Source organism: Mastomys coucha, unplaced genomic scaffold (genome assembly GCF_008632895.1).
Source record: "Mastomys coucha isolate ucsf_1 unplaced genomic scaffold, UCSF_Mcou_1 pScaffold20, whole genome shotgun sequence".
Classification (NCBI taxonomy): Eukaryota; Metazoa; Chordata; class Mammalia; order Rodentia; family Muridae; genus Mastomys; species Mastomys coucha.
This window is the reverse complement of record NW_022196903.1, coordinates 132364988-132386074: the sequence shown is the minus strand read 5'-3', so window position 1 is coordinate 132386074 and position 21087 is coordinate 132364988. Positions and strand designations below refer to the sequence as shown.

The 21087-nt window shown below is 38.0% G+C and overlaps 1 protein-coding gene and 1 long non-coding RNA gene across 4 annotated transcripts in view; one reads left to right on the top strand and one right to left on the bottom strand.

Annotated features, from left to right (window-relative positions):
- Nucleotides 1-21087, top strand: part of Lmo3 (LIM domain only 3) — a 211368-nt gene that overhangs the window by 128878 nt on the left and 61403 nt on the right. The gene's annotated exons all lie outside the window — the stretch shown is intronic.
- Nucleotides 17353-21087, bottom strand: part of LOC116099742 — a 9134-nt gene continuing 5399 nt past the window's right edge. For 2 of the 3 annotated variants that reach the window (XR_004122364.1, XR_004122362.1), the window contains exons 4-5: nucleotides 19840-19942; nucleotides 17353-17606 (exon numbers count right to left, since the gene is read on the bottom strand). This is a non-coding gene — a long non-coding RNA (uncharacterized LOC116099742). Of the gene's footprint in view, nucleotides 17607-19839; nucleotides 19943-20635 lie in introns of those variants that run through there. The other variant, XR_004122363.1, reaches the window with a different exon arrangement.

Sequence of the window (21087 nt, the reverse complement as noted above, 5' to 3'; positions counted from 1 at the left end):
AACTGTTCAAATACAACTAGGCTCACAGTACCTTTGGGTTAAGATTATGAAATTTTGCCTATGAGATTTTTCTTCCAACATTGTAATTCAATTAATTCAAGTTTGCCTACCAGTCCATTATGCCTTCAGATTTGTTTGAATTAAATCTTAATTTGGTGTTCAATGTAGATTTTATTAAAATATCTTTACAGAATGGAATTTTGATAATTTATATTTTCTAAGTGCTGGTGTGAGTCCAGATTTAAGTTGTCAGTTTTCAATTTCTTGATTTCTGTATGAAAGCTGAGAGGGTCCAGCCATGATCATGTCACTAAAATTAATCACAATGACATCAGTATCAACTGGCCAATGCTCTCAGAAAAAAAAATACACAAGAATGATTATAACAGCCTTTACAAACTTCAGATTTTAAAAAAGTGAAATTTCTGCTCACCAGTGGTGTATATCTATCACTCTTGAGTCTTTGGATTAAATTCCCAAAACACAAAAAAGTGGAAAATTTTCATTATAAGAAAGCAATTCTTTGGGGTAGCTTAATTATGGCAATTTTAGAAATTGTGAATACCATTTTTCAAAGACTTTTCTTTTAAAAACTATAAGGGTAAGTGTGGGTACAGTCTAACCTTTAGGAAACAAATTAAAACAGAATAATATTAGGGAATAAGGAAGGATAGATGTGGGCAAGGGGTCAGGAAAGAGGGTACAAAGCCTTAATGTCCTCCTTTAAATTCCATCAAAATATTGTCTCTTTGTGGTGGATACACAAATTCAAACGCAGAGGTGTACTGAAGCTGGTATAGCTTTTAAGAATGCGTCAGAGCATTTTTCTTTACTTTATGTGTACAAATGTTTTTTTTTTCTACATGCATGCCTGTGTGTCATGGGTTCTTGTTGTCTATGGGGTCAGAAGAGAGCATCAACTTCCCTGGCACTGGATGCTTGTGAATGATAGACAAGGTTGTAAATCACCACGTTAAGACTGGGACCTGAACCCAGATCCTCTGCAAGAGCAAGTGCTCTTAGCTGTTGAGCCATCTCTCCAGCCCCAGAAGGAACTATTTCAACATTTAAAACACCCCACCTGTGTTATCCCATTGAAGGGATGGTTATATAAATTGAGCTTTCTCTTTAATTTCATCTAACACTTGTAGAATAGGAGTTGGACATGACTAGTCACTGCTTCAGCACACTTGAAAAGTCATTTATTTGTTTTAATTTGTTTTGAATACAGAGACTCGGTATCTTGATTTTTCCCCCTTTCTTTTTCAGTTAAAACTATATTGATTCACTCCAACATGTAAATTGTACTGCTATACAAAGATATTTAAGAAAAAAACATTATTCAGCCTGAAATGAAACCCTATGCTTTCAACAATTATTATGGACAACAAAAACTGTTCAGCTGAAGCTACATCATTTTGTACCAATCCAAATGAAGATGAATGTGGTCCCACCGCTAAACTGTGGTCACTACCATCTAGTAGCTTCTTACTTGTCTCTTAAATGTCACCCACACTGGCAGCATGTAAAGTGTGGGACAACTCTCTGTCCCATCTCCTCTGCCCTGGGGTTAGTGCTGCTTAGAACTTTCAATTAATCACATTCATTTATTTAAAGCTTGGAGGTTTATTATAATACAGAAGAAAAAAAATACATAACCACAAAGACACTAGGTCAATGGGTCATGGAATAGGTCAGTGGGTCATGGAATAGGTCAGTGAGTCATGGAATAGGTCAGTGGGTCATGGAATTACTGGCTTGGCCAAAGAAGTAATGTTCAATGAACAACATTGGTATATCTTTATGAAAGATTCTTCAATAGGAAAAGAATATCCATATGTCATGTTTTAACGGCATAGCATATCAAAAGGGGGGAGGCAGAGCTGGAGAGATGTCTCAGCAGTTAAAAACACAGGCTGTTCTTCCAGAGTCCTGAGTTTAATTCCCAGGAACCACATAGTGGCTCACAACTATCTGCAATGGAATCTGATGCCCTCTATTGGTGTGCATGAACACAGAGACAGTGTACTCATATACATATATATGTATATGTATATTTATAATATATAACAGCATACTCACATATATATATATATATATATATATATATATATATATATATAATAAACACATTTTGTTTTAAATCCAGAGAAGCAAGACGTCCCACTTTTTTTCAACAAATTTTTTTGGTCAATTTTTTTCCCTATAACTTTTCATGCCTACTCAAAACTTCACAGAACTCTTTAAAATCACTTTGTGACATATAGAATAGAATTTTGATTGTTAAAAAGAAAACAACTTCTACGAGTTCACAGAAATATCGCTATTTTCTAAAAGGAATGAAATAGAATATAAAATAAAGTTCTACGGGCCTAGCACCCGAGGTGTGACACCAGTCGCTTATTACATTCACAGGAGCATTCACTAACAGACTCCATTTGGTTTCTGTGATTTTGATAAAGACGAAATCAAAGAAACTCTGAGATCTCTGCCCCTGAGTTCCAAACTACTATTAGATCGAGAGTGTCAGGGAAGGGGATCCCAGGGAGGGATTTTACCCTTTGAGAAAATACTGTGTGTGTATCCTGGACACTTATTCAATGAACAAATGTCTGACAAGTTCAAAATAATAAGTGCTGTTTAGCTTTACCATTACAATTCTAGCCTCATTTGATGCACATAAAGAGCCGGAGTCCGAGGGGCGGGGGCATATTAATGTGACTCAATGCATTTACAGATATGATCTGCTAAGTAGATTTTGCCTTGGAAACTTTAGATTTGGAAAAAACACAAAATATTTTGACCCTGCAGATTTCCCACCTCCATTTTTATGGACAAGCGTTTTCTGTGTCTGAACACTAAAGTGTTGATCTACTGACTGCTTGCTTTCGAAACTATTAATCATTGTTTAAATAACAGCTTCATTGCAAAGCTACAGTAAACCCAGCCAGCTGACTTACCTCTGGAACCAACTTTTACAAGCTATTGTTAACTTTCTCCATTCCAATGGTATTTTCTTTTTCTGCAAATACTTTGAGATCAGTTATTTACTGAATCCAACAAATACATTGGCCAGAGTGATTTAAGGGAGAAAGAATTTGCTTGGGCCTAAAGTTCAAAGATATAGTCAGTCCATCATGGCGAGAAGTCACAGTGGCAGCAGATTGAGGCAGCTGGTCACATGATATTCACTGTCAGATGGCAAGAATTATGAATATTGGCTCTCAGCTCACATTCTTTATTTTATTTAGCTTATAAGATAGTGATTCCCCCAGTTAAGATGAGGCATCCTTAATCCAGATAATTAACCTAATCCAGATAATCTCTCAAAGGCATGCCTAGAAGTTTGTCTCAAGAGATTCTAGATCTCTTCAATATTGACCATCAGTATTTACCATTACCATTACATTACAGTATTCTGGTTGTTTGGGGCAAGTTTTCTCTTAAACTAAGTTTCTCTGTATCTATTATTACAAGTGTGTTGATAAGATGTCATTATTGCTGCTGGGGAGATAGTTCCCTCAACAATGTGATTGTACTTGCAAAATGGAGGTCAAGAGACCTGGTCCACAGAAGGCACATAAAAATCCCTGGGTGGTGACAATGTCTGTAACCCTAGAAATAAGAAGGAAGAGATGGGGAATGCCTATAGCTTGTTAGCCAGCAAGTCTTGTCAATTCAGTGAACTCCAGGTTTAATGGAAAGATCTATGTCAAAAAGTAAGGTGGTAAATAAAGACATAAAAATCAATTTCTGGCCTTGACATGTACACACATAGACATAAACATGTAAACGTTCATGCAACACACGCATGATTGTTATTTAGTATTAGTGAATATTTTTAAAATCTTTTGTAATATTTTGTATGTGTTAGTGGCATGCCATGCCTTGCATGTGGGGGGCTTTTCCAGCTCTCTCTTTCATCCTTTGTGTGCGTTCCAGGGATCGATCACAGATACTCAGGTTTGCACAAGGAGCCCCTGTCCTGCTGAGACACCTCACAGGCTCAATAGTGTCTCTGTTCTTGTTTGGTTATACCTTTCCAAATTTTATTTTGCATTGATTACTTTCTAGAAAGTTCACTTACTGGAAGTCCCTCAGCCAAAAGGCCCTTAGGGTTAAGCTGGTAGATTTCAAATGTTTGTGCCACCAGGTGTGGTGATTCTTTTTCTATGATGCCAGATCTTGAGAGACTGAGACAGGGATATTTGCCACAAACTGGAGGCCAGTCTTAGACAGTGTGAGACCCTGGCAGCCTGAGCTGCAGGGTGAGTCCTGTGTCAGACAAGCCAGAGCTGAGCCTTTCCTTGTGGAACAAGTCTGTAATTACACCTACTATGGAGGCTAAGACAACAAGGTCAGAGGTCAAGGCTAGTAGAGGCTGAAAAGTGAATTAAAGGCCAATCTGGAACACCCTGTCTCATATTAAAACAACAACAACAACAACAAAATGAAATGATATATGTGAGTGCAATGCCCAGTTTCACAAAAAGGGAAAGAGGAAGTTCGCTTTGAACTTGGTGCTGTCTACATTTAGGAAGCTTTCCAAATCCAGAGCAATGTGTACTCATTTTAGAGTCCAGGAGAAAGAAATAAAACAGAGAAGGACTTAGAGATCACCATGCAGGAGCCTTGAATGTCGAAATCTGTAGTAGCCAATATTTCAGAGAATGTATTTTCTGCATCACTGAACTTTCTTTATATTAAGAAGCACTGAGTGAATTCTATCCCTTTCTGAATAATTGGCATGAAATGAAAGCTTCCAATGGAACTGAATAAAGCCTAAGAAGGTATTTAGAACCTGGCATGATGTTACACATCTGGAATCTCAAGACTCAGAAGACTGAGGCAGGAAGATAGAGTACAGAGAAACATCCAGGACTACACAGCCAGGTCAAAAATATTAATCAGTTTTGAAATCTGAAGGCAGACCTTTTCTAAGTTTCTAATTTAAAATTTTTCATTGTATATTCATTATGTATCTTACAGAATATACAAGAATATTTTCATTTTGGACACTGACAGTGTTTTCCCATACTCCAATCCTGGCCCCCCCAATCTCATTCATCTTCTTCACTCCCTTACAGTGTTCCTTCCATTTCTCTACCATGTATCCATGCATAGGTTTATGTGTCTATATAAAATGAAGAAACCAAAAAAAAAAAAAAAATGAGAGAAAAAACTTACCTTTGCGAGACTAGCTTAATTTACTTAATTGTCTTGCAAACGACAGAACTGCATTCTTCTTTATGGTTGAAAAAGTTCCATTCTTTGTATTTGCCACATCTTTTGACCTGTTGTCCTGTTGTCAGAACAGCGTCCTAGGTTATTTCCATAGTTTAGCCATAGCCACTAATGCTGCAGGAAGCACTGCTGAGCAGGTGTCTCTGGGACTTGTTGACTTGGAGTCCTTCAGGAGAGGTGTGGTAGATCCACTTCTAGCTATTAGTCTTACTTACCCACTGAATTCTGTAGTGGCTGGAGTGATGCAGACTCCCTTCAGCCATGTTCCATTCTGACCACAAAATCACCAGTATTCATTGTTATCTCTTTTCTAAACATCATCCTTTTGGACGAACTTGAGCTCTGTGGAATCTCCTTGTAGTTTTGATTTTCAGAGAGCTGGTGAGCTTGAACACATCTCGGTATGCTTATTGGCCATTTATAACTGACTGGGCCAGCAGACTTGTAGCTCACAGAGACTTCCCTCCGCTTCATCCAACTGCTCCCTGTGCCACACAGAAGCTTTCGACAATCAGGAGGTTTCATTCGTCACTTGGCATTATCTCCTGAGTGACTGAAATCTTTTCCAGAAATTTCTTGGCCATGCTTATATCTTGAAATGCTTCCTGTAATATTTTTGTCTCTAATAATGTCAAAAATTTTAAGTTATACTTTAAAGTGTTATTTAAATTTACATTCCTATCTCTTATTTTTCCAGTGTACTTTTCTATTAATTAATTATTTTATTTACTTACATCCTAAATGTTGTTCCCCTTCCGACCCCCCCACTTGAAGCGTTCTTCTCCCCATCACTCCTGTCTTCTGAGAGTCAGCTGGCTGAGACAAATGCAGATACATACAATCAAGCATTGGACTGAGGTTGCGGACCTCTACGGAAGAGTTAGGGGAAGGATTGAAGGAATGCACATGGGTGCAAACCCTGTAGGACTGTAGGACTAGCAGTGTCAAGTAATCTGGACACCTGAGAGCTCCAAGAGACTAAGCCAACTTACCAAAGAGCATACATGGGCTGGTCCAAAGCCCACGGAACACATATATGCCTTGTCTAGCCTCAGTGAGAGAGGGAGGGGGGATGTCTGGGGGTACATTCTCCTATCTCTCTCTCTCTCTCTCTCTCTCTCTCTCTCTCTCTCTCTCTCTCTCTCTCTCTCTCTCTCTCTCTCCATAGTTATACAAATATGTGTGTGTGTGTATATGTGTATCTCCAGACTACATGTGGTTATCCAATTTTCCAAACACCATTTGTTGAAGAAGTCATTTTGTCAATAATCTGTGGTTTTAATTTTTAACTAAAAATTTTCCAAACATACTAAATCTATCAGGCCATTAAAGAAAAACTAATGTGATGGTTCTCAAACTACTCTATGAAAGAAAAAATGAAGACATGCTACCCAATTCCTTGTTTTAACAAAGGCAGTACTTACCTGGTACCCAAACAAGAAGAAAAAAAACAACGAAAAAGACACTTTTAAATTAACTACCCAAAAAAAAAAAAGAGACACAAAAATTCTCAATACAATACTTGAAACTCAAGTGAAAAACTATGGTAGAAATAGCATTTTCTGGGTTAGGCATAGTGGCGTTCACTTTTAATCTCAGCGGTTGGGAGGCAACAGTAGGTATATCTCTGTGAGTTCTAGGCCAGCCTGATCTACATAGGGAGTTTCAGCTACGGATATAGAGAGATTTCCTGTTTCAAAAGAAAATGAGAGAGAGAGAGAGAGAGAGAGAGAGAGAGCACTTACCATGATCAATCTGCCTTTATTGGAGAGATATGGATTGTTCAGCTTATCACATCAGTAAATATAGCACATTACATAAACAGATTTGAGGACAGAAATAATGTGATTATCTCAATATAGATGCAGAAAGATTTATAAGAAAACCAAGAATCCCCTCATATAGAAAAGGCTGGATGAACCAGAAATACAAAGAAAATGTGTCAATATGGTAAAAATTACATATGACAAGCCTACAGCCAACATTATGCTAAATGGTAAATGTCTAAGGATTTCTACTATAAGTGGGAATCAGATTAGTGCACCCACTTTGTCCACTCATTCAACATAGGGCTTGAAGTACTAGCTGGAGCAGGAGCAGTAAGAGAAGGAAATAAAAGAACAAAAAAATTGGAGAAGTCAAATTATTTTTATATGAAGGTGGCAAGATTCTGTAAGTCAGAGTCCCCAAGACTCTGCCAGAAAATTCTTACATCTTAACATAAAAAAAAAAACAGGAACCTTCCTTAATATCAATGACAAAGACACTAGAATGTGGATAGGTAGTCTATGCTCAGTGACTAGAAGTATCAATATTGTGGAAATGGTTGTTCCACCCAAAACAATCTATAGAGTCACAATTCCAATGACATTTTTCACAGAGATAGAAAAATTCATAAGATGTGTGTGTTTTTGTGAGTGTGTGTGTGTGTGTGTGTGTGTGTGTGTGTGTGAGTGTAAGCTCTGAGACTCCAGATAGACAAAGCAATGCTGAGCAAGAAGAATAATATTAGAGATATCTACGTACCTGATTCTAAATGGTGCCACAGAACCACAGTGCTCTAGGCAGAATGGCACCAGAACTTAAATAGGAACTGAGGTCAGTGAAATAGGATTTGGGAAGTAGAAGAGGTGGGGAGTGTGGGGAGTGTGGGGAATGGGTTGAGTGACCAGGAAGATGAAGGGAACCTGTTTGGGAACCTTGAAGAGAAGGCGCATAGGTAAGAGCATAGTAAAATAACACGTATAAAATAGCATCAAGAAAGTCACTACTGTGCATACCACCTACTACAGATTAAACCTTATAAAGATCACAACATGTGGCCTTGAATTAAAATAAATTTGATGTAGAATGTAACACTGGAGAAAATGATGGAGAGAGAGACACTCTTCCCTTAATTTAGACAAGCACCAGGTATTCGTGCCCAGAAACACCACATTCTGAATCTATTTCTAATTTTCATGTGCTGATGGAAACAAAAAGTAGTAAAAATGGACAGATAAAACAGAACTCTGTACTACCCGATGGAATTATAATAGTGTTCATTTAGATCAGTAAGAAGATGATCTGTTGGTAATTATATTCAATTCTGTTTACCCCATCATTCAGAATTTCTGGTCCCTGGGACTGGATTCTTTTCTGTTTGAATTGTGATAATTCCAGACATTTAAAAAGATAACTCTCAATGTTTAGTAACATTTATGACCTGTGCATATTCAATATGTGAAGAGACTTAAGGCATTAAAATAATTACTGTGAGTGAAGACCTAAAAAATAAATGAAAACACTTATTTAGAAAGGCAGGATGTAGGCTTGGAGAAAGATAGCATATTCAGTTGGCGTCTGCTGCATACTAATGAGATAGATCATCTCAGGAATTATTTCTCTCAAGGACTCAGTTTCCCTCCCTGGTAAATAAAAATAATCATAGTCCTTATCTTGTTAGATCTTATAAAAATTAAGATAAGACAGAGAGAACTGGAGAGAGAACTCAGCAGCTAAGAATGCTTGCTGCTCTTCCAGAGGAGCAGAGTTCGGCCCCAGCACCTACATGAGGCAGCCTACAACCATTTGGAACTCAAGGTCTAGGGATCTAATACCCTCTTCTGGACTCTACAAGTACCACAGGAAATCACATATATTTGTGCTGAGTGTGTGTGTGTGTGTGTGTGTGTGTGTGCGTGTGTGTGTGAGCACACATGCATGTGTGCATATGTGTGAGAAAGAGAGAGAGAATAACATCCTTTAAAAGACAATATAAGAAACTTAGGCTAGAATAAAGCAGTAAATTACCCACTCAATAGATGGGTAATAAATCAGAAAATTTTGATAAAATGTATATTTAAATGTGCAAATTGCCATGGCAGTCAGTTTTGTCTCTTTATTATCATGGGAATTACTCTTTATGAGCACAGCAAATAGAACACAGCGAAGACTAAACTAAGGTCCCACCATCCTAAGTTTACAACACAATATGGTATTATAAATAATATGTTCATGGAAGAACATAGATTTGGGGGTTTTTTAATTAAATTTCTTTTGGTGGAAATGACTTGATTTTTTTCTCACATTATTTTAGCTTAATGATTTCAGTTGTTCATTTCAAACCATAATTAAGACTTTCCAATGTAAAATTTTGTCATATGGGTTTTTCTAAAATGAAGCATGTATATTCTCTATATACATGCCCTTACTACATCTTTTGCTACTTGTAAGTTAATCAGATTGTGAAACGGTACAGCTAAATGTCAAACCTCAGTTCTTCAGGACACCAGAAAATATTTATCAGTCTTTGTAAAAAGAGAGAATGTTTTAATGTCAATAAAAATAGTGATGATAATATGTCAAAGAGGAAATAAAGAACACAGGAACAAACTCATCATTGTACTTTCTATTTTTAAAAGTATATTTATTTTACCTTATGTAAATATGTGTGTGCCTGGGTATATTGTGTATACTGTATGAGTGCAGGAGTCCCTGAGGTCAGGAAAGGTAGCAGACCCCTTTGAACTGAAATTGTAAATGTTATAAAGCACACTATGGGTGCTGGAAACTGAACGTGAGTCCGTAAGTTCTCTGCTGAGCCGTGTCTTCAGCCTCTAGTCTTAATTTCCACTACTCCATTGATTCTTGAAGAATTATAAATGGACCTCAGAATTACAATTGTATTTCAGAGGCTTTGAATTCCTCATTATCCTCTAAAGAGTAACTTGATTGCCGCAAAACACATTTTCATGCAGTTTGGCACTGAAATAATAATGATGTCTAATAATACATATTTAAATATAATCAAGGAAATAAGAAGTAAAAAAGGGAACATGAACAATTTCATTTAAAAAATAGTCATTTCTAATTACAGGAGGAACATGTGAATATGTTTTACCATCAGAGAAGACAATCTGAAGTAAAAACGAAGTAAACCTCAGACAGTAATAAATATGCAGATGAGTTATTTCCGAACACACATGAAAAATTAGGCTGCTAATAAAAAGCACTTCTAACTAACAGACTTGTGTTTCTTGCTCTAACAAATGGGGAGGGATCTTTTGAAATTAGACCCATTTGTATCACACAATGTGTTAAAATCTTTAAGAACAGCTTGGCTAAAAGCCTCGAGCAATCTTGTTTACACCATTACCAAATCCTCGCTTCATAGATCATACAAAAGTAAATTTCAGCCTAGCCTAAGCTCAAATTATCATAAATTCTGAATTATATTCAGCATTTAAAGCTGGAAGGGACCTCAGAGATCTTCAAGTGAGGTCTACAGTAATGAGATTTCCTAGCTGCTACATCTAAAATACATTCTGTATGTATAAACAAATTCTTGACATCGTTGCCTGTTTTCAAAAATGTTAGTGACAGTGATTGTTGTCTTTAAAAGCTGTATATTTTCAAATTGATAAAGAATTGTTTGTGGTGTTCAGGAGGGTTTATCTGTTAGCATGATTCTAACTCAGTAGCCGCATGTTACACAGTTTGTGCTATTTACTTAATGTTTTGTTTATTTACCCTTTTAATATTTTGGTATGTTTACCCTGACCCTACAAGTTTAGGGATAGCTGCCCCAGCCAGCAGTCTAAACAGACATAATCTGCAAATAACAGAAGCAACCATTTTGAGGAGGTGTAACATGTCAAATCAGAACTGTGAGTCAGATCTGAAATCACTAGCAGTGGGAGCCACCATGTGGTTCCCACACACATGAGAGAAAGCTTACAATTTCGTTCTGGAGTTCTGCTCTGTTTGGGTGCACTGTAGTCCAGAGTGAATCAAACAGAGGATGTGTATAGAGAACAGTGGAAATTCACCTTTTGATTTCTGAAAAACACTTCTTCCTTGCCAGGCATCTTGACTGTATAGTCTAATTCACAGCCAATTTTTCTGGAACCTTATAGAAAAATCACCAGAATATACTCTCAGTTCTGGCAAGGGAAAAGTGGCATCTTTAACATGTGACTTCCATCTGTCCTCTTATCCTGCTCCCTGATGTAAACTACTTTAGTTATCCATGCAATAAATATTTATCAAATACAGACCAGGTGCCCAGCATATGGTATGTCACCAAGAGGAATGCAAAAGAAATGTTGGACAGAGTTTCTGACCTTGAAACATTGTGAGTTTGATCATGGAAAAGAGCACTGCTGTGGGTCAGCAAAGGGAAGTGTGCCCTGGCCGTCGGTGTTACAGGACAGGGGTCTCCTGGCTCTGGAACTCAGCTGGGAAAGATCTTGCCTACCATGCATGAGACCTGGGAGAGATTCCCCACCACTGCATGATTTGGGCAGTGGAGAAGGCATCTGTAAGTAGAAAAAGATGGAAGTCAGAGGTTCAAGGTCTCCCTCTGCTAAGGACTTCCAGAGCTGCGGAAGACTATCTCAGAATGAGAGACAGAGGCAGAAATAAAACAGAAAACAAAAAGCAAGCAAACAAACAAACAAAACAGGGACAGGCAGAGATTTCTTTAGTTCAGCCTAAAATGCAGAAAATTATGTTGTATTAGAAGATAAACCTATACCTGGAGAAAGAGAAGAGGCTCCTGGGATAAGGAATACCTAAATTTCTGATAGTCAGAAAAATAAACTCCATTGTCCATGTCATCTGCCCCAGAACTAGGAACTGAATTCAGGACTCCCATGAGCTAGCAAGGCTAGTACTGTACACTAAGCTATTGTCCCAACCTTCTAAGCACTTTATTCCTCATTTCCTCTTCTTCTTTGGGTGATATATATATATGATTACATCGCTGTCCTTACTCTTACTATAGGCAAATGTTTGCTTTGAATTTGTGATCCTGTCTCAACTTTCTAAATAGCTAGGATTATAGGACTTGGCCTGTCAGGAAAACAATTCCTGAAATGTAAAATAAATATTCAATACTCTCTCTTCCATTACATTATCATTACATGGTGGCCATTAGTCAAGTGTGACTATTTAAATTTAGATTCATTCAAATTAATAAAATTTTAGTTTACATGTAGCTAGAGTATTGGACAGGTCAGAGACGGACTATTTCCATCTCTTGAGAAATTTCTGTCAGACAGATGTGCGTGGTATTCTGTTCACATCAAAATTAACCTTGAGGAAGTGAAAGATCTAGTTCAGGACACAGAAAACTTACTCTGATGGACTAACTTCCCATTTGAAACTCATCTGTGAGCATACTTCATCAGAGCATACTTCAGAGTTTTGAAAAGCCTTTCTGGAATTTTGAACTTTATTACCTCCTCAAAAAGATGGACCAATGGGTGTGAAGAACATCATGTAAGAGTAAGCAGGAAAGGGAAGCTGGGGGAGATTGTGGTCTAGCTCATTTGCAGATGCCACATAGCACTCTACAGGCTCAAAAGTCCTTTTGGGAAGATGACTCAGTGAATGAAGTGCTTGCTGGAAATAGTAGGTACCAGAGGGTGGATCGCCAGAACCCACAAGAAAGCCAGGCAAGCATGCTGACTACATATAATACCAACACTCATGAGGTAGACCAGAGTATCCCCGAGTCAAGCACAGGGCAAGATGGCTAACTAGACTAGGCGACTGGCAGAGTTTCTCAATTGAGAAAATCGACCTCAATACTTAAAGTACAGAAGGATGGAGAAAAACACGTAATATCAACTATGATCCTCCATATGAATGTGCACACACATATGAATATGTGTAGATACTTATATGTATGCTATACACAGATTATATATGAATATGTCTAATATATAATATATGTAATATATTATAATACATAATTATAATATATGTGTATGTATGAACAAAATCAGATAAAATATTTCCACTTTGTAAATAGTACTGTCCCTGTTCCAACTACTTGCTCTGCTGTTGCTATGGGGAGACCATATGTGACTGAATGGACAGGATGCTTGTCAATAAAACTTTATTTTAAAAAAAATGTCAACCACTGCTAAAAGGCAAGAAAATCAGAAGTATGGAGAGAATGGTGGTGTATGATTTGTGCTCAAGTAACAGCTTATTCATGAACACAGGAAGCTGTCTTGAGCTGTCAAAAGCTTAGGGGAGTTTGTCTTAAAACTGTAATCTCTAAATAAGTGGATTTGAATTAGAACTCACTCTATGCTATGGAACCCATTCCAGACACTGCTTACGTAACCAAAAACCTGAAAATACAGAGAGAAGAGGTCTGGGGTAAACTCAAGTCTACTTATCTCAAAAGGAAGAAAGAGAGAGAGAGAGAGAGAGAGAGAGAGAGAGAGAGAGAGAGAGACAGAGACAGAGACAGAGAGACAGAGAGAGACAGAGAGAGACAGAGAGACAGAGAGAGACAGAGACAAAGAGACAGAGACAGAGAGAGACAGAGACAAAGAGACAGAGAAGGAATGAATGAACAGAATGAAAGATGGAAGGAAAGAAGGAAGAAAGGAGGGAGGGAGAGAGGGGAGGAAGGAATGCAGGCTCAACCATCATCAGAGAAGCTTTCTCCTACAGCAGATGGGAACAAACATAGAAATCCACAGCCAGACATTATGCAAAGTCAAAGACCTTAGAACACTGATCCCTAAACAGAATGCCTCCATCAAATCCCTCCCTTCAGGGTTCAAGGGAGCATGCAGAAGAGGAGGCAGAAAGAGTGTAAGAGCCAGAGTGGGTGGAGAACACCAAGACAAGCAGGCCTTCTAAATCAACATGATCAAAGCTCATATGAACTTACGAAGACTGAGGCAGCACACATGGGTCCTGTCTGCTGGACCAGGTCCTGCTGCACACCAGGTCCTCTGTGTCTGTATAACAGCTTTCCAGTTTAGTGTATTTATGGAATTCCTGAGTGTGAAAGACTGGATCTCTCTCTCCCTCTCTCCCTCTCTCCCTCTCTCCCTCTCTCTCTCTCTCTCTCTCTCTCTCTTTCTCTCTCTCTCTCTCTTCCTTATGTTTATTTTATTGAATTTCAGTGTGTTGTTTTCATTTTATCTTATAATATTTTATTATATCCTAGAAGCCTTTTGTCTTTCTAATGAGAAAAAGAAAGGGGATAGATCTGGATGGAACAGGAGGTGGGAGGTGGGAGGACCTGGGAAAATCAGAGTGAAGGGAAACCCTAACCAGGATATATTGTGTGCAAATATATAATATATATATGCATACATATATAATATATATAATATACATATATATATATATTTAATGTGGGGGGCAGGTGGAGGAAGTTCCTCAGCTGATGTACCCTTTTCTAGGTGTGTCAAGAATACAACAGAAGGACAGCTAAATGCAGGGTGCAGTCCGGAATGGCATCCTGTCTGAAAGCAAGGATAGTTATGTTAAAAGTATAATGGCACTGTGAATGAAAGTTGCATATGGGTGTCAGATTAGTTAATTCTTCATCCATGCCAAATTTTCTGGTTTTCAATGATGGGTTTAATTACTTTCAAGAGTGTAAATGTTTGGGCTTTAACTTTCTTTTCCTAGACAGATATGGCGAAATATTTAAGGGTAAGGGGTACAATGTCTCCAATGCATGTTTAAATATTTCAAGAAAAATATGCAAGCATACATAAATAACTACATACAGAAGATAGTAAACGGGGCAACATATATATAATAAATGAAGTTGGGTAAATGGGATCTAGGAGAAGCTCTTTGCAGTTTGACAATCTTATCATGATCATGAACTTCTGTAAAAATGGGCTTCTAGGTTAGTTCAATAATACAGCATTTTCCTAGCAATAGATGAAGCCCTAGGTTTGATCCCCATACCACAGGCTCTCAAGTACACACACACACAGGTACATGTACACATGCACATGCACAAGTGCACATGCACACAGACATACACACAACATGTCCTTAAGCGTACATACACATATATGCAAGCACACATACAGGCACACACATACACACACAGGCATACACACATTATAGCTGAAACTGTGGGTGAGAGAAGTCCAGATGAGTCAAGGCTACACAGATAGACCCTGTCTCAAGAAACATCAGTTTAAAATCCACCCTGGCAACTGAATATTATAAATACAACTTTTTTCAGATACAAATATAATATTTACATTGGATGATTTCACATTAGAGAGTTGAATTAAAAACAAACAAAAAATCTGACATAAGTATCATTTTTCTAAAAATACTATGAAGCAACTGCAATGTTAAAAATTATTAAAGCAAATATATAATTTGAGCCAAAAATATAAATTAAATTAATAAATTTCTAAGTATTGGGACTTGAAAGTGTTATCTAACCTTCGTAAAACTCCTAATCCATGAAGTATTACCCTCTGAACAAGAAGCGCTAATGGGTGGAAATGGGATAAAAAGAAACAGATACTACCAATAAATCCCCTTTTGTACAAAACAAAGTCCAGACATAATTTCTATTTAAATACTATATCTCTAATTGCTCACAAATTATAGTTAGGTCATTAGATGTAGCACAAGATTCCACTCAACTGTGAGGGGAGGACAGAGACTTGTGAAGTGTGGTGATTTTGTGACAAAGAAAATGTAAGAACTGGAGAAGGAAGAAGGAAGCATAGGGGTAACTCTCCTGATGCATCACTGAAGGCAACTCATGGGGTTTACCTCAGTGGTAAAGCACTGCTTAGCTCTCCTTCACGAGGCCCCAGCACAATAGAATGACAAAGAAAGACAGACAGACAGAAAGATGGATGGAAGGAAGGAGTAAGAAAGGAAAAATGAAGGAAGGAGTTAAGGACAGAGAGACAGACAGATGGATGGATGGATGAAAGGAAAAAGGAAGGGAGGGAGGAAAGATGGAGGGAGAGAGAAAGAAAGAGAGAAAGAAAGAAAGAAAGAAAGAAAGAAAGAAAGAAAGAAAGAGAAAGAGAGAAAGAGAGAGAAAGAGAGAAAGAGAGAGAAAGAACGAAAGAAACAAAGAAAGAGAGAAAGAAAGAAAGAGAGAAAGAAAAAGAGAGAAAGAGAGAAAGAGAAAGAAAGAAAGAGAAAGAGAAAGAGAGAGAGAAAGAAAGAAAGAAAGAAAGAGAAAGAGAGAGAAAGAAAGAAAGAGAGAAAGAAAAAGAGAGAAAGAGAGAAAGAGAAAGAAAGAGAAAGAAAGAAAGAGAAAGAGAAAGAGAGAGAGAAAGAAAGAAAGAAAGAGAAAGAGAGAGAAAGAAAGAAAGAAAGAGAAAGAGAGAGAAAGAAAGAAAGAAAGAAAGAAAGAAAGAAAGAAAGAAAGAAAGAAAGAAAGGAGAAAAGAAAGGGAAGGGGAACTGAGTAAGGGAAGGAGGGAGGGAGGAAAAAGGAAAGTTGGAAGGAGAAAGGAGTGAGGAGAGAGGAGAATCAATCAGTGCTGGAGAGATGGGTTCACAGTTAACAGCACTGGCTGGCTGCTCTTGCAGACAACCTTAGTTCAGATCCCAACACCCACATGGCAGCTCGCAGTCACCTATAACTCAAGTACCAAAGGATCCAACATTCTCTTTTGGCTTCCATGGGCACTGCATGTCTGTGGTATATATACAGACATACGTGTAGCCAAACTCATACAATCAAATCTACACACAGGTCAACTGGGAAAGTTTTCTTCTCTCATATCCTTATTTACCATTTCTGCTTCACATGTTTCAGTAATCTCTCTTTTTAGGGAGGGGGTGCCTTCCATGCCTTTTCCTTTGTTTTTCAACTCCCTTTGTCTTCCAGCACAATGCTGTAGCCATTTCACACATCAGACCCATCAAGATCCTGTGATGGTGACATCTTTTAAAACATTGGCTTTCATTTTTTCTGTTATGCATTTTGTCTTGCTAAAATTCTTCCCCACTTGCATTGTCTTTCTTGTGACTCTTCCTTTGTTCCCCATCAAATGGCACCCTTGCACTTATGTATCTCTTTCTGTTTTCATTTCCTCAAGCATACAAATCAAGCAGATTCTCTGGAGTCTCACCAGAAATCAGGTTTGAGCCAGCAAGGGGGTGGGGGGTTACACCTTTAATAACAGCACTTGGGAAGCAAAAGGCATTCAGAACTCTGTAATGTAGAGACCAGTCTGTTCAATGTAGCCAGTTCCAGGCCACTCAAAGCTACCCAATAAGACTTTATCTCAAAAATAAATAAATAGAAGTAAACGTAAGTCAATTTGAAAATACTCTCACTTGACAGTTCTTTGTTCTCTCTGCCCATGATCCTTGCTGTTTCTCTTTGATTTGTGCAAACCTGCCCCTCATTACATATTGCTGGATGGCTCGTCACTGCCCTCCATGATTCTCAGACCACAGGCTTGGTGTGTTGTGCTTGGATGCAGAGGCCAATAATCCTCAGCTTTGTACATAGAGAGGAGAATAAGCTACCTGGGTCCTGGTAAGAGCTCTGGTTTCCAGCAAAGAATCTTCAGAGAGGCCCAATTCTCTTTCATCTCCTTTCTGGTTCGCTGAAAGCTTCAGGAGAAGAAACAGATAGCAACATGAAGGTCCCAGCCTCTCCTGCATCCAGTATATCTCCAGTGTCACCCTTAGCCCTCCGCCTTCGGAAAAAAGCAGCTCCCACCAATGTGGTCACTAGAGTAAGGATTCCAGCTCTGTAGATCTTCATGATTGTTTCAAAGGTGTCTTTGTCTGAATGCTGAGCTGAATGGGATAGATTTGTGAATGCACCTATTTTCTCAAACCTTAACACAGGGCTAGCTCAGAGGCTAGAGGTGTGTCTACTCACCCAGCCTGAACTCCTGAATTCTGACTCACAGGGTAGAAGCAGAGAACCCACTGCCTAAAGTCCTTGACATGCTCATGATCCTGCACACACACCAGAGAAAGAGAGAGAGAGAGAGAGAGAGAAAGAGAGAGAGAGAGAGAGAAAGAGAGAGACAGAGAGAGAGAGAGAAGAAAGAAAGAAAGAAAGAAAGAAAGAAAGAAAGAAAGAAAGAAAGAAAGAAAGAAAGAAAAAGAAAGAAAGGAAAAAAGGAAAGAAAGAAAGGGAAGGGGAGCTGAGTAAGGCAAGGAGGAAGGGAGAAAAAAGGAAAGTTGGAAGGAGAAAGGAGTGAGGAGAGAGGAGAATCAATCAGTGCTGGAGAGATGGGTTCACAGTTAACAGCACCGGCTGGCTGCTCTTGCAGACAACCTTAGTTCAGATCCCAGCACCCACATGGCAGCTCACAACCACCTATAACTCAAGTACCACAGGATCCAACTTTCTCTTCTGGCAAATGGTTTAAAAGAAAAAGCTCAACACAAGTGAATTCTTTTCTTCAGTTGACACACAATCTGAATACAGACACACATATATGAGGAGCTAAAATGTCTTCCTATGCATATCATATGAGCAAAGCTGCTAGTGCCAAGGCACGCGATATACCTGACCTGTAGAGAACATTCTACCTAGACTCTAGTCTATTGGGCTCTATACTGTTTGAGTTCTCCATATTTTGTCTTTGTAATGCTCCCTTGAGTATTTTAAGGCATAAGTAGAAATAGCTATTATCATATCAAATATTATCTGAAATGTTTCATCATAGACTCGCAAAAATACTATTTTATGTCAGATATGAGGAGTGACTGAGTCCCAATTACCTAAACATGGTTACCACTAAAAATATTACATTTCGTATATTAGAGGAAACTATCAGAATTACTTTGTGTCCAAAATTACACTGGCCTCAATTTCCCCCATTTTTATTGTCTCAGAGAGCTGCCTATTTTAAGAAATGATTGTTTTATTTTGCATATGTCCAATCATGCCTTATTTTTCCACTTGGCCCTTCATGCAAGTAGTTATAAAGGGCTCATTGTGTGGTAGGCTCTGAGACCTGAAGGTGCTGAGGCACAGAATGGGACTCCAACAACTTATGTTGTATTCATGCAGACGATGACAAAATAAACCTTTACACCATGTTACAGAAATATTTTCAGATGTATGCATATCATGAAAACATATGTTATTAAGTAGCATGATCTAATATGCTTAGAATTTTCTTTGTATGAACTACTTAGATTAACATTGTACACATGTTTAAGACTGACTTCCTTGTATAATTCAAATCAACTTCATCCCCATTTAGTAAATATCTTTTATGACCATAACATTCCATTTATACCTGTGTGGAATGAAAAGCAAAATTAGATAAGTTTGCATTCTCAAGGTGTTTAGTCTAGCAGAGAATGCGGCCTATAATTACCTTACAATGAAATACACACAGTTTTACAGAAGTGTAGGAACTGAGAAATCCAACATGATGAATGACCCTTAGCTAAGAAGTTTAGTACTGTTTTTTTTTTTTTAAAATAAGGTGCTAATTGTTAGCACATCTAAAGGAGCCTCTAGAAGCTAGTCACCATAAGAGATGATTTTTGTAATTGTCACTAACATTAAAAAAACAGATATATTTTTTTAAAACTTGGCCTGAACTTCATGAGTTCAGAGGACCTAACACAAAAAGAGACATGTGTTTGAACTTTGATTGGAATCCTTGCATCCATTTTTTGAACAGAAATATGGGAGTGGTGGTTCAGGAGAAGACAATTAATGTAACTGCATTGAAAGTCAAGTCCTTTAGGGAAATATAGATGGAACAGACCGTACTCAGCTCGAAACATAGTTCTTTGGACCCTGCACTGTGTACCAGACCTGGCTCTCAGCCCCATGGATGTAAACTCTCCAAGCATGGTCCACACTCACAGGAGAGCAGTTAGCAGATTGTAAATCAAGTGGTGTGTCTTTCATGTTGTATGCATCCAACCTCCAAAGAATCCAACCAGGATAAACACATTATATTTTGCCTCTGAAATATGAAGAGATGACAAGGGTTAGTCTTGAAAGGATCAGGATAGATGTTAATATGTTGGTACAGATTCTCAAAGACACCTCCATTTTCTAGCCAAAGATAAGATGTCATTTATTCTAGAGAATCAAAGGTATAGAACTTTTAGGGGAAGTAGTGGGGCCATGACATACATCGCTTAGGAGGTTTTACATCAAAACGAGTATATTGCTACATCCATGGAACTGGGAGATGTAACACATATTTGGGTAGGCCATTTTGAATATTGACTACTCTTAAAGGTCCCAATTTGTTGTACAGTGTCATTTAAGATGAGAGCAATTTGCTTTAATGGAGAGACTCTGAGAGACATCTCAAGCCATCCAGATGCCTTTGAGGTTCTGTTCTTTGCTTTCTTATGAACCAAAGTGCTGCTTATCGTGATATCTTTCTTTTCCTGAAGTCTATTCCCCATGCTAGATTCTGTAAATAAGATCTCAGCCACATTTCCTTTTCACATTATTATCCATTGTCCTTTTAAATTAAAGTGTGTGTGTGTGTGTGTGTGTGTCCCATGATAGGAGGTGGTCAGTGATTAACGCTGGCTCTATTTGTTTATTAGTTAAATGGTTTGTGTGAGGGCATTTAAAATATTGCCCATTTCTCAGCTACTTGGAGGAACGTGAGGAAAGATAGAGTATACACTTTGTTAGGGGAAGGAAGTAATTTTATTTGAAAGTGATGAACATTTTCTTCCAAATGCTTGCTAACAGAATGCTATTTATTGTGCTTCACATTCTACAGCAACAACCTTTGATAAAATACAAATAATGCATGGAGTCTCTTTCTGTTTATTCTCATCTTATTGAGACATTGACCATTAGACTACGTGGTTTCACTCTCTGCCTTGTTTGAATTAAGAAAACGCTTAGTCCCGCCATCATCCCAAAGCCTGTCATCCCCCTGGCTGCTCCTTAAATTTGACCATAAAATGTCAAAGGTGTAAAATACAAACAAAAAAATTAAAACATGATTGTAAAACTATTCTGTCCTTAGGAGGATAAATTTAAGGTTTCATTCAATTGCTGGGCTTTGCTTTACTCAGAAATCCCGTTTCCGAGAGAGATTCCCAAGTCAAGAACGTGAGTTTGATGGCAGATAAATTT